General features: G+C 56.8%; 1 long non-coding RNA gene across 1 annotated transcript; it reads right to left on the bottom strand.

Moving 5' to 3' along the window:
• Positions 1-12,324: 12,324 nt before the first annotated feature.
• On the bottom strand, positions 12,325-22,796 carry LOC133072662 (uncharacterized). Its single transcript, XR_009696790.1, has 3 exons — positions 22,704-22,796; positions 14,464-14,567; positions 12,325-13,304 (listed from the first exon to the last, which is right to left on the bottom strand). It is a non-coding gene; the product is annotated as an uncharacterized LOC133072662 (long non-coding RNA).
• Between the last annotated feature and the right edge of the window lie 496 nt (positions 22,797-23,292).

Consider the following 23,292-nt stretch of genomic DNA (forward strand, 5'->3'; position numbering starts at 1 on the left):
ACTCAACCCTCCTGAGTCTCCGTTTCTTCCCTATAATAGAATAACAGTAATACATACTTTATAAGGTTATCATGGGGATTAAATGAGATCTGCATGTAATGTCTTAAGTGGCTGGAACACTGTACCTAGTAAGTGCTCAATAATGTTAGCTGCAATTATAACCCATGCAGAACCCTCCCACCCAGGGCTCCATAAATGGTGACTTCCTTTGCTTCCCTTCCAGCCCCTGGCAACCCTTGCTCCCTTCTGCCTGCCACCCCACACTCCTCAAGGCTTAGACGGATCAGGGACTGACTTGCTGGCAACCAGACCTGTCTTGTCTCCTTGGCCCAGGAGGGAACAGGACCCACCACTGAGACTTAGCCCCTGAGCCCTTTTCATCTGGCCTCCTCGCTCACTTGTTCTGTGACCTTGGACAAGCTCTGTTTCCTCTCAGGGCCCTTGATCCTCCCCTCCATAAAGTGGAGGGGCTGGACCACACAGTCCCAGAGCCCCTTGGTCACATGGCTTTGTGACCCAGGTGGGTCGTGGCTTAGCCTGCTGGAGGGGGCGGCAGGTTGGCAGAAAGGAGAGTCGGCTGGCTGCCCTGGATGAGTGAAGCATCTGGGGCCTGAGCCGGCTGGTGGCCTGCCATCCTGCCCGCCCGCACCTGTGGCTGCGTAGGAGGGCAGGCAGGCCCGGCTGGCTGAGCACTGACATTGGGGAGGTTCAAGGACAATGACGTAGAGAGAACCCTTCTTCTTGGGGCCCTGGGAGCGGCCACACCAGCCGTCCTCCCCCGCTCTCCTCCCCTCCTCCCCAGGGCTTTCCTTCAGCAATGCCTCCTTCCTCTCTCCTTCCCCCTTCCTGGAGTCCCCCGGCATCTCCCCACCCCTACCTTTTCCACTTCTGTCATCTTGACCATTTTCCAGGGTTCCGTCTTTCTCTCCCTCAGCAGAGGGGAAATCTCTCCCTCCTCCTCTGTCTCCCTGCTTCCTGAGATGCCTCCTTATTCCTTCCTATGACGTGTCCCCGTTTCTCTGGATCTTCCTGGCTCCCCCTGCTCCTCCTAAGCCCAGGTCTCTCTCTCACTCTGCCCAGCATGTCTACTCTTCTTCCAGCTTCTTGTCCCCTGGATCTCTCTTAAGTCAGAGCTGTAGCATCCCCACCTCCCTTCTTCCCATTCCTTGGAGCACCTGACCCCCCCACCCGTCCCCCCACCCCCAAAAGTTTTCTGGCCTCCTTCCAATGATGGGGCTGGTCCAGGCAGTTGCTGTGGCTGGTGCTGCTCCCTAGGATCTCAACAAATCCCCCACCCCTGTGAGTTGAGAAAAGGGGTCAGCCCAGGGCCCAGGGACTGGCAGTCTTGCCTCCTAATTAGCAGGAAGTAATTGCCTGGAAAAAAAATTTCATTTCGAATGAGACTCCGAGACTCCAAGTTAGAGCTGAGCCAACTGATGGCCCCTAGGGAGCAGGAGCAGGGAAGCAGCTCAGGGCAGGGCCTCAGGAAGCCCCCAGAAGATGAAGGTCCTTAAGACCCCCTCGCTGGTTTGCCTGCGGGACCCAGCCATGAAGAAGTAGGGAGAGAGAGCACTGGGCTGGGAGCCCCGCCATCTTCACCTGCGTTCTGGCTCCATTACTCATTGTGTGACTTGGGACAAAACTTATTCCTTTGAGCCTTAATTTTGCTTTTTTTTTTCCTCCCCTGTAAAATCGGAAGAGGGCCTCAGTATCATGAGAGCTGATTTGAACAGTGGCTTTGAAAGCAATTCGCAGGTTGTAAAGTGCTGTGGGAGGGTGGAGTGTTACTGTCTTCCTCCATGTGGCTCTCAGCTGAGACATGAGGATGGTGGAGGGCTGGGGTGGCTTTGGAAACTCCTAAGGGGGCAGTGAAGCCTCCCAAAGAACATGGAAGGATAGGGTGGTAGACCCAGTTGAGCTGTAAGGTTAAGGGCAGATAGATGTGGTTTCCCTTGCTGGTCTCAGTACTCATCAGCTGCACCAACTGAGTGGTCACCTCACCTCTCTGAACCCCACTTTCCTTATCTGTAGGATGCTTCCCTGGGACATCAGGGTTTGGCCAGGCTAAATGAGATAATGTTCACAGAGCTCTCAGCACAGCGCCTGTCCTGTAGTAAGTGCTCAATGTAAATTAGCCACATCTGCTGTAATTAAGTGGCTTTCCTGGTGGCCCAGCTGGTAAAGAATCCGCCTGCAATGCAGGAGACCTGGGTTCGCTCCCTGGGTTGGGAAGATCCCCTGGAGAAGGGAAAGGCTACCCGCTCTAGTATTATGGCCTGGAGAATTCCACGAGCTGTATAGTCCATGGGGTTGCAAAGAGTCGGACATGACTGAGCAACTTTCACTTCACTCACTGTAATTAAAGGCTATTATCTTTACTCCCTGCCTGGATCCAGAGAAGCTGATTCGGGGTGTTGTCTTCAGGTGGTTTGATTTGTTTTGCTGTTTGTTTTAGGAAGAGGAGAATTTCTGCACCCAATGAGGCTAATACAAGCAATCCCTAGAGACACCAAGTGGCTCTGCCTCTCCAAGAGACCCTAACTGTGGGGTGGGGAGAACAGACGTGGGCTGCAGCTGTGGCCCTCTCCCCCAACCCCCATTCTTCATAGGAAAGAGCTGTGGGCACGATTCTTATTTGAGTGGATGTGAGGTAGGGAGTCTGTGCCCTGGTGAAGGCATATTACAGGCCTTAGTGTTCATCTTGTTAGGACTGGCCTGGCAGCAGGAGAAAAGGTTACGTTTGTTTAAACAGGTCTACCCCACCCACCTTGGAGGAGAGAATAGGAAGTTTCACCTGGTAGGGTCCAGCTGTGTGGGTTGAATTTGCTGTGAATGGAGCAGCACAGCACCCCAAGGCGGCCGGAAAACAGTTGGACAGCCTGCAGCGTTTGGGTGTTGGGCAGCGCTGCAAGCTCAGAGCTCCAGATTGCCCCAGGAGGGGTGAGGGGGCGGCGGGGGCCGACCGTCTGCCGCTCCTTCCCCACACTCCCGGCGCCACCGCTGGGGACCTTCTGTGTGCCTGCTCTGAGCGCAGTACCCGCGCCAGCCGCCAGGAGGCAGTGTGGTGGGGGGCTACCCTGAGGGAAGGGGCTGCCGCATTTACATTATCTGGAAAGCTCTTTTTATCAGGAACAGGGCTGCTGACTGCGGTTCTTGGCATCGGTAGGCCTCACCCAGGAAAGGGGGGCTCTTGAGGTTGGCTGCTCGCTGCTGTGTCTTCAACTTGGGACTTATCAGGGAGTAATTAGCAGAGGAAAGTGGGACCGCCACGCTGCAGTCCCGGAAAAGGGCGCAGCCCTGGGACCGATTTCTGTTTCAGCACCAAGGACAGAGGCAATGTGCCGACCGTGGTTTCAGTACCGCGGACAGAGTTCAGAGCAGCGGGCTCTGTGAATCCATCCAAACCATTTGTAGTGCAAATAATACCACCAGAATATGGAAGAACAACACCCCCAAGAAGGAATCTCAGACCCCTTATATTCTAACGCGGAGACGGGGCCCAGAGAGTTGAGTTAGTTGCCTAAGGTCACACAGCCACAGTGACAGTGGGTGGCAGATCCACAGTGGTTTCTCTCCATCCACCTCCCCCCACACTTGGATCCCAGCAAGTTATATCCCTCCTTCTTGAACATCTTTGGGAGCAGCTTCACATTATGTTGCATCCCTAAGAACTTTGAGCTGGCGAGGATTAAGTGTACCCTCTCTCCCACCAAAAACTCAAGTCGGGAATCTGAATACCAGGAGAGAAGATTCCTAGCCCCCATGGCTTTCATGGCTCCAAGCCTCAGGTGGGAAGGTGTCATGGCAGGACAGGTGCCCTGTCCTGTAAGGAAGTGTATGACTTGGGGAGGTAGAGTTGAGTCATCAGCATAAGGAACTCTTAAGTGCTCTGAGGTCCTCAAATAAAATATAGCACACCATTCCAATCCCAGCTTCTTTGCAGCTGTGTATTATTAATAACAATAAGATGCTGATTTAGGCCAAGGCACAACAATGCATTATTCATAAGAGTAACTAGTGGTCAAGGCCTGCACTTAATCATCACACGTCCCTGATCCTGCCCCCGCTGCACACTCCTGGTGGAGAGGCCCTCAATCTGAGCTTCTCCTTTTTCTGGGCTCTTGCTGCCCTGATGGACATCATCATTTTCATGGCTACCCAGGAAACTCATCAGCTTTGGGGTCAGGGTGGGTGACAGGTTCCAGACTAGCTTCTGGCTGGACACCCTTCAGTCTGAGCTCCCTCCTTAGAGCTGGTACCTGATCCTCTCTGTCCTGAGTGGCTTTCACCCTGAAGACTTCCAGACTCACTAGATCTCCGATGTCTACAGATGTCCTGTCACCCTTCCTACACACACCCTCTTTTGAGGCTGAGGACTGACTGAAGCCAGATGCACCAGACTTCCCTAAGCCAAGAATTGTAGGAGTTTGGGGGTATGGCTGTAGTGAGAGGAGGGAGACACCAGGTAGAAGATACCCCGAACACTTCCATTAAATATGACAGTGGATTGAAAACCCTCAGTAAACTCTGGAGCACTCTGTCAACTGTTCTGCACTAAACAAACCTGAGCCGTGTTACCAAGGCCATGCTCTCTGCTGGAAGACAGCAGAGGTAGAGAAGGCGTGGATGAGGTCCTCGTAGTTCACCAGGCCCCAACCCCTGATGAGGAGTCGGAGTTCTTGTGGATCCTGGCATGTCCCCGTCCAATTTCTTGCTGGAACAGCTCCTGGCCCATCCAGATAATCCTTCATTCGCTGTTTACTCACTTGGCATCTCTTCTGAATTCTAAACTGTCTGCATCCAGCCGGCCTCTGCGGCCCCTGCCAGCACACTCTCCCTGGCTCACTCACGCATTATCTGTTTTTATTACAGTCAAGGTTGAGGAGGCTTGCTCGTGCTAAGCCCCTATTTTCAGCTACTTGTAACTTTCCAAAACAATTCCCCTCAGGCCTCCTCTTTCACCAGCCTTGTTCCTGCCCCAGGTGAGGCCAGAGGGCTTGTGGGTGCCTCCGCTGGTTTCTGAAGGACACTCAGAGAGACTGTCTGGAGGGTATGGGGGTAGGGCCACAGCCCAGCTCTCCTGGGAAACGAGAGGCTCTCTTTCCTCTCCTTTTTCTTCTTTCCTTCTTTCCTTCTACCTGTCCATCTCATTTTCTTTTTCTTGTTGGAAGGAATGAGCTGCCCCCATTCCCAAGATGGGTGGCCTGGAGTGGGGGAGTTTTCAAGTGAAGAGCGGGCAGAAAATTCAGCATGACAGGAAGCCTGGAGCTTTGCCTGGCTGTCTGGGGTTCAGAGTTTAGCTCACTGGTTTTCTGTTGCTTTCTCCCACACTCTGCCTTTTTCTGGCTTCCTTGTGCATGTTGGGTCGAGAAGAGGAAGGGAGGTGGGGTAGGCACCAAAAATGTTCCCCTTCCCATGCCCAAATAGCCCTGGGGCTGGTAGGCTCTGCCCTTCCCCTGCCACCCTCCCCCGTTTCCATCTGCTCTGCATGCACATGGAGGGGTGCTTCCTGTGGAAACCTGTGACTCCAGCTTTCACTGTTTTCCCCCCCGAACATCATCCTGCAGCCACCAAAGGATGGTGGGGGGAGGTGCTGGGGCATGATACGTTGTGGTGCAGAATCAAGTGGGAGGAGGCAGCAGCGGGATGGGAAAGTGATGGCAGATGTAGCCCCAACCACCCCCAACATCACTGCCTCATCTCTGGAAGAGTGGTTGCTCCCTAGTCAGCACCTGAGACAGGGCCCTGCGTGAGTCCTCAGATACCCCACCCACCCCTTCTTCCTGCTCCTACCCTGTCCAGCCCCAGACACCCAATCCCCAACCTATTCTGAGACTTTAGAGCATCTCAGCATCTATCTGATGAGGATGCTTTACTGAGGCCAAGGGCTGGACCAGTTGAGGAAGGAAGGAGCAAAGATGTGTGGGTAGGAGGGGTCTCTTACCCACTTCTCTCCAAGAAGTGCTTGGAAAAGTTTGTGGGAAGTGGAAGCCCTTTCCCTTTTGATGTGGCGCAGTTTTACATTTTTTATTGAATTTGCTACAGTGTTGCTACTTTTAAAAAATGTTTTGGTTTTTTGCCACAAGACACCTGGGATCTGAGCTCCGGACCAGGGATAAAACTTGCACCGCCTGCATTGGAAGGTGAAGTCTTAACCACTGGGCTGCCAGGGAAGTCCTCCTGGCTGCTTTTTATATTTTGTGTTCACTCGTTTCTTTCTTCCCTTCTGTCTATCCTTGAAGCAACTTATTTTAAGGCTTAACTCCAGTGGGGCACAGAGTTGAGGCTTTCCAGAATCCAGGTCCACTCTTGGCTTTGTCTCTCCTCTGCTGTGCGTTCCCAGGCAAGTACTTACCCATTCTGAGCCTCAGTTTCCTCCTTTATGAAATGAGGATAAGAGGATTTACCTTCAGAGGGCTGCTGAGGACCTGAACGTGATTCAGTGTTGAGCATACACTAGTTACTATGATTAAAGTAACTTGGTGAGGAAAGCAAGGCCTTGCGATCTGAGTTTGCCCCAAAGAAGGATGCAGTCTAGGTTAGGAGGGTGTGAGGGTAATGGGACAACTTTGGAAGGGCTGGATGTCGGGAGTGTGAATGTCACCATCAGACTGTCAGAGCAAGTGAATTCTGGGGGAAAGAGCCTGTATGCCCAGATTCCCAGCATGTCCACTGGTTTCTGTATATTGTGTCCTGGGCTATGGGCTGTGGGAGATCCAAGCACTGAGGAGAACCCCATAGGTCCTGCTTGAGGGACAGACCTACTCCCAAGAAAAGGATGTTGGACAGTAGACAGTTACATCAAGTTTGGAGAAGGAAGAGACTGCTGTGAGCACTTGTCATCGGGGAGGGCTTCCTGAAGGAGGTGAGCTCATGTGGGGCCTTGAATAATTTCATGCATTTGTTTAGCATTTATTTATCCAGCCTCTCTTGTGCACCAGACCTTGGGCTACAGAGATGAGTGATCCGGGGGTCTCAAACCTTCAAGTGTTCCCAGTAGGGGAAAAGACATGGAAAATGCTAATTATTAATCCACAGGGATGAATTGCCATAGTTACAGGGGAGGTAGAAAGGACTGTGGGAGGAAATGAAGACCATCTTTGTCTAGAGATCTTGAGAATAAAAGGAATAGATGGTAGAGAGTAGAGGGAAGAGCCTTTGAGGCAGAGGGAACAGCCTATGTGGCGCCTCAAGGGTGAAACAGGTTGGCCTTCGTGAAGGAAGGGAGTGGGTTGTGGCTCGCCGGTGCAGTGTGGCATGTTGCAAAGCCTCCCGCATGCTTCAGCTCAGAGGAGGGCAGCCCTCGCAGGATCAAGGCCAAGTTCAAGTTGCCTTAATTCTCCATACCTGTTCCTTCCTCTGCAAAATGGAGATAGTATAAGGTTGGGGAGATCACACCAGATGGTGCATATAAGCTTCCTGGCACAGTGTCTGCCACAAAAGGCACGTGTTCAATGACTGTTAGCTATTCTTCGATCCTGATGTCGCCCCAGCAAGAGAGGTCAGGGTTCTTATCATTATGTGGAGGTAAAACACTGAGGCCCAGAAGACTTGCCCTGGGCCACAGGCCAGGTGCAGAGGTGGGACTTGAACCCAGGTCAGTTGCCTCCAAGTTTACTTCCTGTCCCACTGCTCTGCCCCCAAAGACAAACAGGGTCCACGGGGAGAGGTGCATGAACACTTAGACCTCAGGGACAGCAGAGTGGGCTAGGTATCTGTTCATGACTGTGACCGTGGGTGTGTATTCACTTGTGTGTGTGAGAGCATGGGTGTCCATTCATGGGGTAAGTCAGGATGGCTTGTGTATATGTGTGTATGTATGTGTGTGTGTGCATGCATCTATGCATGGGGGAGGGGGGCATAGATGTCTGCGCCAAGGGTAAGTCTCCATGACTTATGTATGTGTATATGAGTCTTGGGTGTCTCTGGCCTGTGTGTGTGTACCTGCTCCCCCTCTGGCTCCCCTCCTGTCCCCACTGGGCAGCTGTGAGCTTGCCTTCAGAAGTCCATTGCGTCTCCAGCAGCTCCCCAGGGCCTCCCAGCAGCCACAGCCTGTTTGATTCTATTCATCTATAAATCATGGCTTGCTGAGGACATGAGGAGGAGTTGGGCGTTGGGGCAGAGTCCTGGCAAGGGATGGGGTCAGCTCTGCGGTTCATATCTGAAACCTTGCCTGGCTTCCAGCTGTTGCCCTCCTCCCCCGCCACCCCCCCCCATCATGCCTCAGCTCTCCCCATTCCTTGTTATAGGTGTGCACTGAGGTTTGCTCTTGTTAAGCCCTGGGCCAGGTCCTGGGGAAGGGGTCAGGAGGACACAGGATTGAGTGAGACATGACCCCTGGCCTCTGGTATCCTGTGGGGAAAACTAAATGTGTTTTTAGTATTTCATTCACCACTCACTGAGGGCCAACTTCGTGTCCCAGATGTCTCTAATGCAGGGCTCGATGTGGTAATATTATGATAATAGCTAGCATTTATTGCCTACTTATTCTGTGTCAGGCACTGTGCTAAATGCATTGTATGTGTTAATTCCTTTAAACCTCACAATAGTCCTATGAGGCCTGTACTGTTCTGGCCCCTGTTTATAGATGGGGAAACCAAGGCACACAGAATCAGAATTTGAGCCCAACAGTCTGGCCCCAGAGCCCTGGCACTTAATCACTGCACCCTAAAAGAAGAGTGCACACTCAGAGTGATGGGAGTTCAGAGGCAGGAGAAATTCCCACTGGGCGGATTAGGGAAGGCTTCCTGGAGGAGGTGCTTTTCATCTGGGTCTAGAAAAATCAGGACTTGTCAGGCAAAGATGGATATGGGAGAAGACCAGAATGGATCCTGGGGTGTGTATGTGTGTGTGTGTGTAAAAGAGAGAGGCTCTCAAACCCTCCCATCTCTTCTCTCCTATCTTGCTTGGGTGACAAGGGAGGTCACATATGCAAACACTGGGCATTCAGCAAATATTTACTGAGTACCTTGCATGCATTGGCCTGTCACAGAGACTATGGGAAAAAGCAAAACAGAAACAGCCCATTCCTTTATAGTCTGGTACACAGTAGGCACTTAATAAATGGTAGCCTCTATTATTATATTTACCCCTAGAGGCTTGGAATTCCTCCTCATGCATTCTTTCAACACCAACAACATTCTTTATCAAGCACCTACTATATGCCCAGCTGTCCTTGGTGCTGGGAAGACAGTGGTGAACAGGAGGTCCAGCCCCCTTCTTGTGGAACTGATGTTCTAGAAGGGAAGACTGTGTGTGGACATCTTGTACACCTTCAGAGGGGACCACTTCCTCATGCACACAAGTTTTATTTACCCTGAGAGCTCCCAGTGGGATGGCATGGTCAGGACCATGGTCTCTGCCCACAGCACCTGGCGAAGCCCACAGCACTCCACCAGATGGTCATCAATCCTGGGCTCTGACCCGTTGACATGGTGGCCACAGTCCTGGGCAGAGGGGCAGGGACGTGCCTGAGTTCACATCTCTCATCCTGGCACCCCTGGGGCTGGACCCCGAAGGCCTGGCTCTCCTTGTTCCTGGCTCACCCTGCCTCCCAGGTCTCCTGAAGTCATCTGTCTGCCCTTGTCTGTGTCTCACCCCTGGGATCCAGATGTCTCCTCTGCCCAAGGGTAGGTCGTGGAACTCAGCCCTGTCAAAAGGCTGACTAGGGCCGCATTATTTTGTTTCCCCAAATGTTAATATGCTGACGCTAAGGGGACTTGAAACCATGTATGTCATCGGAGGAAGGGTTAGAAGGGCCGGGGCGGCTTTGTCTGGAGAAGACCGGAAGGGGACATGAAAGCTGTCGGCAGGGATTTGGAGGCCTGTCATGAGGCAGAGGGAGCCGGCTTGTTCCCAGCAGCTCCACAGGGCAGGCTTAGGATCTCTGGGGGAAGATCGAGGGAGACAGGCACAGCAGCCATAGCTGCCAGTGCCCGTTCGTGGAGGGTCTGCCTCCTTCAGAAGCAGCTTCCTGTCCCTGGCAGGGCTGCCCAGGGGGTTTGTTCATTGATGGGGCCTGACTTCCGAGGTCCCTTGCAGCCAGAGACACAATGACCCCACACTCTGGGAATGGTTTCACTCTGGCTGGCAGGCAAGAGCATGCTTGCCCCCTTTGGTGGCAATATCGCGTGCTGGTCAAGGGCGTTGTGCCGCTTATTTGTGGTATCAATGCAGTTTCGCACTGGCAAGCATTTTGTTTTACCCTAGATTCAAGGGCTGTTCGAGGGTTGCTTGACGGGGGGCGGGGGGTGGGCAGGGAATCTTTGGGAGAGAGATCAGCTGTGTGGAAGATGATAGCATCCACACAGACTGCAGGGGGTCCTAGGGTCACTGATCCAGGAGGGTTCAACTTTCCTTAGTAATATTTCCCTTTCTTCACATTGGATGTTCCATGATATGAAACAGGGAAATCAGGTTCTTTTGGTTGCAAACGGCTTGAGGGGACACAGCCCTATCTACTCAGCATCCATCTCTGTCTGTGGCCCCTGAGAAATCCCTGGGAACCCTAGGTGTTCCAAAAAACACACTTGGAAACCACTGATCACCCTCCTCTGTAGTGGGTGTGATGTCTGGGCAAAGAGTGTAGGCTCGAATTCAGACTGGGTTTGAGCCCTCGCTCCAATACCTACTAGGTGAATGACCTTGGACAAGGTACTTGACCCCCTTTGTGCCTCAGTTTCCACGTCTGTAAGATGGGGACAATCTTAATACTCCCCTCAGCTGTTGTGCGGACTAAGTTGTCACTGCATGTAGAACACCTTGAACACCTGTTCCTCATCAGAGCAAGGACAGGTCAGCTCTTCCACACAGGAGGGCACTGACATCTAACAGGCTGAGTGCCTTGCATCTGGTTAGTGGCCAGAATAGGGCCTCGGCCTCCTTCTCCCAGACTCCCAAGTTCGGTGCTCGCTCTGCATGCCCGCAGAATGCTGATTGCTTAAGACAGGTGTTTTCTGGGTCTCTGGACCGTTCAGAGGGGCCACTGGCTTCTGGGATTGACAGGCTTTGTCCTCAGGGGCTCTTCAACTTACAGCACAGGTCAAGGAGCAGTTTTTGATAAGGACCTTGTTTGACAAAGAGAAAAGGGAGCTCCAGGGAGGTGATGCCATGGAGAATTGCCCTGTGGCCAAGAGATGGGGGGCAGGGTGAGTGCGGAGAGGCACCAGAGCAGAGGAATCACCTGGGGTGTAATTGCCAACCACAGCTCCCAGCTCACGAGCTTGCTGACTCCCGCCTCTGATCCTACTCTCCCCCCTGCTCAAAAACCTTCCATGGCTCCCACAGCCCACAGACACAAGGAGCCCCGCAGTGTGAAAGACAAAAGCCCTCTCCATCAGGCCCTGCTCTCATTCCCAACCCACCTCCACCACTCCCTCCCCATCCCCTAGTCCAGATCTTCCAACAACACGCCTGACCGTTCTTCCCCTCTCACACCTTTGCTCTTGCTGTTCCCTCTGCCCAGACTGTGCTGCCTTCACGTCCTGTCCCTCTCCCAGACCACACCAAATACCACCTCCTCGGGGAAGCCTTCCCAGATGGCTCCCTCATCCAGCAATCACTTCTCCATCTGTGCTCCTGGAGCTCTCTGTATCACTGAGAAAGAACCGACACTGCCAACCCTAATAATAATCCATATTTGCTCGGTCGCTTCAGCCGTGTTCAACTCTTTGCAGCCCCATGGACTATATAGCCCACCTCTGTCCATCGGATTCTCCAGCCAAGAATAATGGAGTGGGTTGCCATGCCCTTCTCCAGGGGATGTTCCCGACCCAGGGATCAACCTGAGGCTCCTGCATTGAGGGTGGTTTATGTACTGCTGAGCCACCAGGGGACCCCCATTCTGTATCTACTGAGTACTAACAGCAACCCCATGAGTGGGCGCCATTATTATCTTCACTTTATTTTTTTTTTAATGTGGTGGTGGGGGATTAATTATTTTATTTTATTCTTTTGACCATGCTGCTCAGCATGCAGGATATTAGTTCCCCGGCCAGGGATCGGATCTGTGCCCCTGTGGTGGAAGCTCAGAGTCTTAACCACTGAACCACCAGGGATGTCGCCTGTCTTCACTTTGTAGGGAAAATGGAGACACTGAACGGTTAAGACACTTGTTCAAGGCCACCCAGCTATGAAGAGGCAGACTGTACTCACACCTGAGTCTGTTCTTGGGTCTTCTGGAGTCTTGAGCTTCAGCCTGGGTGTCAATCTGCCACTCCCTGGTTCTAGGACACATGATGTCCTAAGAACAATTAGCTGACTTCTCACCTGCCCCCTGGGCCTCAGGGTTGGTTCTTAATAGATGGTGGTTGAAGAAAGCTCAGCCCAAGGAGGGAATAACTTTATTTTAAAAAGTGAGTTCAGCAAAGGAAGGTCTGCTCTCCCAGCCCACACAGCACCCCACCCCCATGCCCCCTGTGGGGGCAGGGGCAGTTCCCATGGAGAGAGCTGGAAAGAGCACTGGCCCCATTCCCAGAAGCTATGACCACACATCTCTTGACCACAGGCCTGAGTCTGGGGGCTTATGGTATTATGGTCCCTCCGTACCCCCTGGAGCCTGAAGGTTCAAGATGGAAGCCTCCCATCTGGCCTGAGAACCACGACACAGGTGGCCCCTCCAGCCTCAGCAGAGCTGTGCTCTTCTGCTGGATGGAGGGAAAGGCAGGACCACTTTCCCAGTGTCTGCAGGCTGTCCAGGCCAGAGCCCCTGGGTGCTGTGGACTCTGAGGTTGACAGTGAGCTGGGTGCAGTGGCTTTCTGGGGGCCGAGGCCAGGGACTCAGGACAGGAGGAAGTATAGATGGCCTGGCAGGTGGACACGGAGGGGCCTGGCAAGAGTGGCCTTTCCCCACAGCTTGGAGACTCCAGACGTTGGAGTGGGAGGGGTGGAGCCCAAGGGGGATTCTAAGGAGACCAGACAACAGTACCGGCTGCCCAGAGCGCTGGAGTCGTGGTGGGAGGCCGCCCAAGGGCCCTGAGCGCTGGAGCTGACCACTGGGTTCTCCTCCACAAGGCCCCACGGCAAAGCGACAGGGACCAGGCACCCAGAAGCTAAAACCGCAGGAACCGGGAGCAGACAGATATCTTCGACTCTTAATTACCACCATCGCTGAAACCAAAAAGCCCACGCAGGCTCCTCTGTAAATAAACAGCGTCTCCTTGACTTGAAGATCCATCCGGGCGCACACATATTTACAGAGCACGTGTGATCTGTGCCGGTCTCTGTCGACTCACTCCCCCACACGATAATCTCTGGTCAAGTTTCGCCTTCCTTACATTTAGGTTTGAGCTCATGTTCACAACCACCTGTGAGGAGGGAGGGAGGAGGGTTAATCCACATTTACAGCAGGAGAAACCTGAGCAGTTAAGTGACTAAAGCCGCATAGCTAGCAAGCAGTGGGATTTGCACAGAAACCTGGGCTTTGGCTCCCAGGGCAAGCCCATCAAGGTTCCCATCCTGGAAGCTTAGGGCCCCTGGGCTCTTAGGATGGAAGCTGTGGGGCACACCCTTCCCCACCCACCCCTGCCAGAAGCAGGCAGGGGCACTGTGAGCAACCAAGGCGAGGCTGAGCTGGGGTGAGGGGGCTGGTGCGGGGAAGGACTGGAGGCAAGCCCTGGGACTAGGGCAGGGGAGGACAGGGTGTGCAGAGGTCAGTTGGGTGGGCTTCCAGCCCAAGAAAAGCTGAGCTAAAGGGGATGAGGACTGCTCAGGGGGTTCCAGATTCCCTCTTTGACTACCCATGTGGCTGGCACTTGCGGAGGGTCTGTGAGGGCCCATAGGGCACATGGCCTCAGAGGAGCTGTGGGAACTAACCCTTTTGGCAAATGAGGCTGCAGTTGTGGCTCAGAGTATGTGTGTGGGGCCAGGGGCGGGGTGCGGGTGGGGTTTGGAAGCATTCTTGGCAGAAGCTCTTTAAGAGGTACTTGAAAGCCCAGTGGGGGCTTCCCTGGCGGCTCAGACAGTAAAGAATCCACCTGCAGTGTGGGAGACCTGGGTTCCATCCCTGGGTTGGGAAGATCCCCTGGAGGAGGGCATGGCAGCCCACTCCAGTGCTCTTGCCTGGAGAATCCCATGGAAGAGAAGCCTGGCGGGCTACAGTCTATGGAGTCACAAGGAGTCAGACACGACTGAGCGACTAAGCGCAGCACAGGAACCTCAGTGAGGTCTCGGTAGGTCAGGGGCACACTTGACCTCTCCCTTGGGGGGCATGAAGTTTGGGGGCGGGGAGTACCCCATGCAGGGTCCATGCAGTGAGGGACTGGGAGAGACCTACCAGAGGTGCCCATTTTACAGATAAGGAAAGGGAGGCGCAGAGAGAGGAAGAGACCACCCAAGGTGAGCCCGCAAAGCAGAGCTGAGTGTAGAACGTGGGGCGCACAGCTCCCAGTGTGGGTTCCCCAGCTGTTCTGGGGCGGAGCTCTGGGCTGCGGGAGAATGGCTGGCCTTGACCAGTGAGGGTCTGACCTGTGCATGTCTTCTCCAGGGGCGCCCACCCGCGATGTCCTGCTGGTCTCTGCCATCATCACCGTCAGCCTTAGCGTCACTGTCGTCCTCTGCGGCCTCTGCCACTGGTGTCAACGCAAACTGGTGAGGCTCCTAAGTGCCCCCGGGGGATGCGGCCTGGCCCTGCACCCCGCCCTCCTCAGTGACAGGCTCGTGAACGCTCTCAAGGGCGCCCGCCCACGACTCATCTGCCCACAGAGCCGGGCACACTTCCGTGGAAATTCACCCCGGGCACTCTGTGTCTGCTGGGGCTTGATCCCATATGTCTGTGTGCACACCCAGAGCCACACACCTAGGCACACACTGGTGGACAGACAGGGGTCTCACGGGCGTTCGCACGCTCGTGACTACGCGCACACACGCCCCACTTCCCGCAGAAAGGACCGCAGGCACACACGCGCAGACTGAGAATGGAGACCCCCCACCCCCACACCCAGCGCCGCGCGCCCCCGCCCCTCCGCCCGCGCGTTCCCGCCCCCACCCAGGGCTGGGCGCGGCCGAGCCGCGCCTCCTGTCCAATGAGGAGGCTCCGCCCGCCCCGCCCCGCCCCCTCCCCCAGTGCCCGCCCATCCATCCTGGTTCTCCGGGGTTTGTACAGGCACAAACGGCTTCTTTTCATTTTTAACGAGGGCTGGGAAATTAACGAGCAGGATTAGGCCATCAATAAGTAACGAGACCGTCAGGAGGGACATTCATCACCGGAGGGCGCCGGGAGGGGGAGTCAGCCTGAATCACCCTCCTGCACCCCCGCAGCTCCCCAAGGGTGGCTGCCCTTGAGGCCGCCCCCCCATCCCCGCTTCTGCTGCCCCAGTTTAGAAGTGCTGCGGGGTCTCTGAGGACTGCAGGGGGCACCCCCGGAGGTGGGCCCAGAGATGTCCCAGGTGTGGGGCGTTTCTGAGGCTTCTGTGAAGGGTCCCTGGCAGACACCTTCCATGCCCCAGATCAAGGATGGTGGGAGTGAGGGCAGGGTGCCACATTTTTCTCCCTGCCCGATCACAGAGGGGCAAGGGGCGGGGAGGGCTGTGGCCATGGGTACCATGTAGATGGGGGCTCCATGCCTCAGTCCTAATGAGGAGAAGGGACAGATACCCTTGGGGCCAGACCCAAGAGGCCAACATGCTCCCTTCAGGAAAGGCAAGCCCAGGAGTTGGGGGTGTTCTTTATCCTGGGATGTGCAGTTTCAGGCAGCCCTGTTCCCTGGGGAGGAGCCAGGGAGCAGGCCAACCCGGCCCCACGCGCGAGAGTGTGCGAGTATGTGTGTGTGACTCGGGCCCACTCCTTGCGTGCAGGTGCCAGGCTGGCTGCCCTGCATTGTTCCTGGATTTCCTGTCTCTGTGTCTGTCTCCGAATTCCAGGGGAGGGGGAGGAGGGGGCTTGGCCACGTGCCTGTGTGTGCCAGTGTCCTCGGAGGCCTGGGAGGGGCAGAGCCTGCGCTGCAGCCCTGTGCGTCTCGTTGCAGGGCCCCTCAGGCTGCCCATCTGTCTGTATTTGAAGGTAGGGGACTGTTGTATGAACAGGCACTGCTGGTGACCTTGAGTGGGGGGTCTTTTGTGCTGGGGGCGTCAATTTTGAGGACATTAGTGCTGTGTGCATGTGTGTGTGTGTGTGTGCTGCCCTGCACGGTGGGATGTGGATCATCTCATCACATCCCCATGTAAGTGCTGCAGTGTGTGTGTGTGTGTGTGTGTGTGTGTGTCTGTGCGTGTGTCTGTGCGTGTGTGCGTATCTCTGTGTTTGTTGAGGGCCTCACCCCCACTCACCTGGGGACAGGAGTTCAGAGATGACAGCTTTTGTAGCAGGTGGGGGGGGCTGTCACTGCAGGAAGTGCCTTGGGAAGCTGAGAGCTGCAGAACCTTCCCTGGCCCAGCCCCTCCTCCCAGCCTCCAGCCAGGAGCTTCCTCCAGGGTCCAGACCAGACCGGCACGTGTCCCTCTTTGACTTGATCCTCTGAGCTGCTGCTAGAACATTACTTTGCCGAGGACCCCCCAGTGCTGCCTCCCCTTCCCCCCTGCCCCTCCACCTGGGTCTCAGAAGCCAGGGAGCTTTTTGTCCAGATTGTCTCCATGTTCCACGGAAGGGGCTTTCAGCTGCACCCACCCCCACCCGCACACAGTTGCTGGGCTCTCCTTGCCTGCTTGTCCCCTCAGCAGCAGTGACGTGATACCTGACAGCCCAGATCCCATTTCCAAACATTAATAACTTCCTTAATCTCCAGATGGCTTTTTCCGGATCAGCCTGGCCAACCCCCTCCCTGCTAAGCAGGCTGGGGGGATCAGGCTCCTTGGAGCCACCTAAGTCTCCAGTCGGGGGGGGCTTCTTAAATGGCGCTAGTGGTAAAGAATCCACCTGCCAATGCACCAGACGCCAAGAGACCCTGGTTTGATCCCTGGGTCGGGAAGATCCCCTGGAGAAGGAAATGGCAACCCACTCCAGTATTCTTGCCTGGGAAATCCCATGGACAGAGGAGCCTGGTGAGCAGGAGTCCATGGGGTTGCAAGAATGGGCCACGACTGAGCACATATCAGCAGCAATGTCTCCAGGGCCCCAGCTGGGGTTCCTCTCTTTGCCCCATTTACTTCCCCCTGACCCCTAAAGCAAGTCCTACCTCGGTTCCTGTCCCCCATATGCCCCAGCTCCTCTACAAAAGGATCGTTGCAGCTGGAGGGGAAGCTTCCCTGAGCTATGGCAGGAAGAGAGGCAGGCAGAAGCTTCCAGAACACCCTGGGCGAGCCAAGTGCCTGGGCTTGGGGCAGGGGCAACAGACCAGTCTTAGAAGAGGGTGCTGGGCAGAGCAAGTTCCCTGAAGACCAGGAAGAAAGAGGAGAAGGGGTGAGGGGTAGGATGGGTACCACCAGCAGATGCTCCCTGCCCCAGGTCGCCTGAACAGCTGGAGAACCGCGGGGCCGGAGCTTCAGACTAAGAGTCCTGCTCATGAAGGGCCCTGGGCCACCAGAGAGGTGCTCCAGGCTCCTCACCTTCCCAGGTGGAACTAGGAATTGTTTGGGGCTTGAACTTCTGGGTGGACAATGGGAGGGACCAGAGCTGAGCTGAGAGAGGGCAGCTTTTGTGGACCCAAGGGATCCAACAGCTCTGGTTTTGTTTTTCTTTTTTTAACTCTTTGGGTTCTGGCTCAGAGCATCAGCCTGAGGCTGGGACGCCAGAGTGGGTGGGGTACCACACCAAGTCCCAGAGCCCATACAGTCCCTGCCACTGGGGGGCTACCTTCCCAGGGCTGGGAGCTGAAGTAGGTAAAGAGAAACACCAAAGCCGTGATGAGAACCTTGAAGGGTGAGGGACGGGGGCTCATCCGGGGATGCCACACCGTTTCAGGACGGAGGATGGGAGGCCGGAGAGGGTGAGGGACAGGGGTGCTGGGCGTGGCATGAGGCCCCTCCCCCAGCCCCACCCCCACCCCCCTTCCTGCGAGCTCCGCTGTTGTTGGCCCTCAACAGGCAGCTCCGGTCCTGGAAGGGGCTGCAGCTGGCAGGAGCGTCGGGGAACACGGCTGTGCGGCTTTTATTTTACTTTAGGGAGAATGGAATAATTGACTGTTGTGGCTATGGTCTTGGCGCGCATGACGGGATGTTGGGGAAATGTATGCCTGCTTGTGTGTGTGTGTGTGTGTGTGTGTGTGCGCGCACGCACGCGTGCATGCGTGCGTGTACACGTGTGTGTGTGTCCCTGTCCCTACTCCGCTGGGCAGGGACAGGCCAGTGCCCAGCGGGTGACAGCCCCAGCCCCTGCACTCCCCCTTCCCTGCCCAGGCCTGTGGCCCCTGGGTGCGCGTGAGGACGATCGGTGGCCGCCAGGAATGTTAATGGTGCCGCGCTCTGCAGGAGCTAAATTTAGACACCCAAACTGAGAAGGTGAATGGTGCTCACCTTCCCAGCAGCAGGCCCAGTCACCGCTGCAGCCGTGGCCCTTGCTCCAGCCAGGGGACCTGGCGTGCCCACCCCGTGCCCGTCATCCTGCCCGGCCCAGCCCTCCACTCATGCTGGTTGAGGACCTCTAGGCGGCTGAGCCTGGCCGCCCCCAGCCCCAGAGTCCGTGGGCAGCCCTGCTTCCTTCCTACAGTGGTGGGTCCTCAGGCCCAAAGGCCCCAGGCCCCTCACAGGCCCAGAGCAGAAGCTCCTCAAGGAGCCCCCCGACAGTAAGGGACACGGCCCAGCAGGACTAGGCACCGGCCTTCTCCCCGCCCCCGCCGCTCACGTCACTGGCCACTGCCAACCTTGCCCTGTAGGATGCCACCCCCACCATCTGGGGGCAGTGACGTGGCCCGCGTGACGTGGCCAGGCGCCTGAGAGCCGTCTGTCCATGGCAGAGGGAGATATGTTTCTGGGAGCCGAGCCAGAGCCCCAGGAGACAGGCAGGCGGGAGGGGCCTCATCCCCGGGGGTCAGGGATGCAGTGCAGGTCAAAGGGGCGGGGCATGGGGCCCAGGAACTGCCAACTGGGGAGCAGGGAGGGGTGGGGGCCGGCACCCCTGGCTGGTGGCACCTCACACATTGGCCCTGGCCCTAGCCGCCGAGGCTGGGCTCCCATCCACTCCCCTACCCGCTGGGACCTTGCTCTGGGGAGGCAGGGAGAGTCCAGGTCCTGTCTCCCAGGAGTGACCCTGGTGCTGTCTCCACAGGGCAAACGCTACAAGAACTCCTTGGAGACGGTGGGCACGCCAGACTCAGGGCGTGGGCGCAGTGAGAAGAAGGCCATCAAGTAGGTGCCAGGCTTCGAGTCTGGGGTGGGGCACGCAGGCAGTCCAGGCGGGAGGAGCCCCCCGGGTGTGGTCACACACAGTTTCCCCCTTACACCTGGGTGCCATTCTCTCTCCACCGCCCCCACCCCCATTTACGCCCTCCCAGCGCCTCAGAGTGACTCCAGGGCTCCGCTTTCTCTACCCATGCCTCCCAGAACCCTCTGAAGGCTCCAGGTCCCCCAGCCCCAGCCCTATCTCTGGCTGCCTCCTCCCTCAACCCACATACTGGGTGCTCCATCAACCTGCACATCCCACACGTGGTCCCCCAGCCCTGCCTGGCTCCCCTGCACCTCCAAGCTCCTCTCCCATCTGGGGAGCCCCTCCATTGGGGGGGTGGAGGGGGCTCAGACCCCACCCATGTTCTGAGGGTCACCTGGAAGGAGAACAGACAAGAACCCTGGGCACCCTGGCAGAACCCAGTGCTGGGCAGCTCTTGGAGGCAGAGCGATGGGGGAGGTCTCCCTGGTCACACCTGGTCCCCACTGCACGTCTTGCTGCCCCGACTCTGCCGGTTCCCCCATTTGGCTCTGCAATCCCTCTTCAAGTGGGCAGGTCTGCCTTGCCCTGCAGACCACTCCTGAGGGTCACTGGGGACACTGAGATAAACTCCCAACCCCGCCACTGGGGACTCTAGAAACTGGGTGGGGGGGAGACCTCTTCCTAGAGGACTTTCTGCCCTCTGGCCCAATGGATTGCCCCCTTCCTCTCTGCCTAGCCCCGGCCTTCGCTGAGAGGTGGCTGGGCACCCTTCCATCTTAGCCTGCCAGGGCCGAGCCTGCCAGCCAAGGGCTCTGACTGGAAGCGGGGCCTCCCCCAGCCCTCCCTGCCCAACTCAAGGCCCCACTGCTCCTGCTCATGCCTCCCCTCCTGCCCTCCCCCTGGTCCATCTTCCTCTCTCCCTCCTTCCCCCACCCCCCGCCCTGCTCCTGAGGGCTCCCTCCCTGCCCTTCCTCAGGCCCCCCTCCTCTTTTTTCATCTCTTGCTCTGACCCTGTTTGGGGCCTTCACAAAAGCTGTGGGTGTGTGTCTGTGGGGGGGCGGGTAAGTGGAGGGGTGGGCCAGGCTGAGGTTGGGGGTGGGGAGGAGGCTCGGGAGGAGGCTGCCGGGAGCCTTTGAAGCTGGGTTTGGTTGCACACTCTCCAGTCTTCAAAGCTGAGAGCTGGCAGGTCTCAGGGGCTGTTGCAAGAGCCCAGGCCCCAGGCTTTCGGAAGGAGGGGAGGGACCACGTGGGGGAGCACGGGTCCAACCCAGCTCCTGTGCAGCCTCCAGGCCTGGACTCCAGTTGCCTCTGTAGCTACGGTCTGGGCCAGGGGGCCTGTCTGCCAGGGTGACCATCATCTTCCTGGATAAGGGTGTGTGTGTCCCAGACAGTCCTAGAAAGGGCCATGAGAGGAGATGGGATTCCGACAGCGGGGAGAGTAGGCATCAAGGCGGGCAGCAGGCTCTGTGGGCTGGGACAGGGTCCACAGGTATCAGACCCTCTACCCCAGGCGAAGGAAGCCACATTTCATGGCTACATGCCCCCCGGTCCCTAGCCTTTGGTTTTTGCCTGGGCCCAAGCCAGTGGGCTCTCCTGGCGGCTCTGACAGTAAAGAATCCGCCTGCAATGCGGGAGATCTGGGTTCGATCCCTGGGTTGGGAAGATCCCCTGGAGAAGGGAGTGGCAACCCATTCCAGTATTCTTGCCTGGAGATTTTCGTGGGCAGAGGAATCTGGCAGGCTACATGGGGTCACAGAGAGTCGGACAGGACTGAGTGACTAACACACACACACAAAGCCAGTGGGGCAGCAGGAAGCAGGGTTTACCTGCTGCACAATCTCCCCGTGGGCTTGGGACCTCCTCCCAAAGGATCGTGTTAGCAAGGGTTCCGAGAAGCTGCATCCTTTAATAGCTGTTTTTCAAACTGTTAATAGTGTTTCTCAAGCCGTGTTCCTCAGAGCACTCATGCCCCTGTAAAAGATTGATAGTGATCCCCTGGATCCAGGGGTCCGTGACCAACTAAGTCTGGGAAACACTGATGTGCGTGGGTACGTTAAGGCCCTGAGAAGCCCTGCAGTAAAGGAATCAGTGTTTTGCAAACTGCTTTAATGAAAGAGCCTCTTTTCTGGTACTACCACGTACAACCTGAGGGACCGTGGGGCTTCTTGGAACACAGCAGAGGAGGCCAGCCTGGCAGTGATGACCCCGGGTGGATCTTTCTCTCCAGGACCCTGGGTGGGATGGGCCTCAATTTTGGAGATCTGGAGGGGACAGAGGAACAAAGGCCTTCCAGCTGTTCCATTGCTCTGTTACACTAGGGGAGAGGACCAGAGCACGTCTCTCGCAGAGTAGGGAATAGGGTCTTCTGTGGGGGGAACCTCCCCGGGGAGTCCCCCACCACCACTAGGGTTCCCTCCCAGTGGCCTCCCTTACTTCTCCCACCCCCGGCCCCCGCTGCCCCCTGAGCTGGCTGAGGGCTTGGGCCTTGGACCCTGCGTCCAGAATCCCCTGTGAGACATTTCCAAGGCACACTCTGGCCTGGCCGAGACTCTCCACACCAAGGAGGCCCAAGGGAGCCCTGCCGGCCCACCCTCAGGCCCGGGGCACTGTCTCCTCCTGGCCTGGGGAGACTTCTCAGCTCTGCTTCCTCTTTTTCTCCTTTGTTCCGCAGTCTGAGGCTGAGAACCAAGGTTGAGGTCAAACGCTGGGGCTGGTTGGAGGGAGAAGCAGGCCCCCCGAGAACATCCTCTATCCTCAGGGGTTGTGCCTCCTGACAGTCCCCCCCCCCCCGCCAAACAGGGCCCTCACCTTGGCCTTGAGCAGTGGCATGGCCTAGGCACACACCACGCCCACCCCCGGCATGCCTCCCCAAGCCCCTTGCTGTCGATGCCTTCCTGAGGGCTCAGATGTGACTCCTTTCTGGAATGTTCCTTTGGCCTGGGGGTTGCCCTCCCCTCCCTGTGCTCCACTTCTGCTCTTGGGGGGCTTCCCAGGAACCCGACAAGCTGGTGGAACCCCTGGTCTTCGACTCCCAGGTTTTCCAGGCCACGCCTCCTGCCGAGGCTTCTGCTGCCCACCACCAAGGGAGCAGAGGAGGCCAGGGGGTCCTGGGGCCAGTGGGAGGGAGAGAGACCAATCAGGAGCGGGGCCTGTCCCCAGAGTGGCTCCCTTAAGTAGGTGGAAGGGCGGGGAATTTCAAGTCTTCCAGAACTGGGGCCTCGACCCCAGCCTGGGAATGCTGATGGCCCAGTGTTTGCTGCCAACCTTCCAGTTTGACTAGGCAGGGAAACCGAGGCCAGGAAAGGGGGCACCTAGCGGGTAGGCAGCAGGGTCTGATCTACTTTGCAGTCATTTCCAGCCAGAAACCAGCACCCCCCGTCCTCCACCCCGTCCTCCTCCCTGTCCCCATGCCATCAGCATCCCACCCCAGGCTGCGTCCCGGCCCCTCCTCCCCCCGCCTCCTCTCTCACCATCTTTCTCTCTCCCACCAGCTTCCGGGGTGCAAGGCTCCAGTCTGCCCGCCTGCAGCTCGCCTCCTCTCACCGACCTCTCCCGCCCTGGAGGGTGTGTGTGTCTGTGTGTGTGTGAGCGCGGTGTGTGTGTGTGCACGTGTGCGTGGGCCGCCTGCCTCTCTTCCTCCCGCAGGCACCGACCCCCCGCCTGCCCCACCCTCAGTTCCCCGCCAGGGGGCCCAGCCCTTCTGCCCACACGGGACTTGGGCGGTTCTTGTTTCTTCTTGTATCTCCCTGTTTTCTCCCCTCTCTCTCTGCCCCTCCAGTGATCTAGACAGAGACTTTTGGAATAACAATGAGAGCACAGTGCAGCAGAAATGGAGCTCCTACCCTCCCAAGGAGTTTATTCTAAACATTTCACCCTACGCCCCTTATGGCGACCCACGACTGTCCCTCAAGTGAGTGACTTTACCTGGTTTCATCATATGTACCCACTACCCTCGCTCGCCCTCCCGCCCCCTCCCGGCCCCTCCCCCCACCTCCCCACCCCTGCACCCCATGGGCAGGCTGACCATGGAGACGAGCAACCCCTCCTGCCCCCCCCCGA

This window comes from Dama dama, chromosome 2, assembly GCF_033118175.1.
Source record: "Dama dama isolate Ldn47 chromosome 2, ASM3311817v1, whole genome shotgun sequence".
Classification (NCBI taxonomy): Eukaryota; Metazoa; Chordata; class Mammalia; order Artiodactyla; family Cervidae; genus Dama; species Dama dama.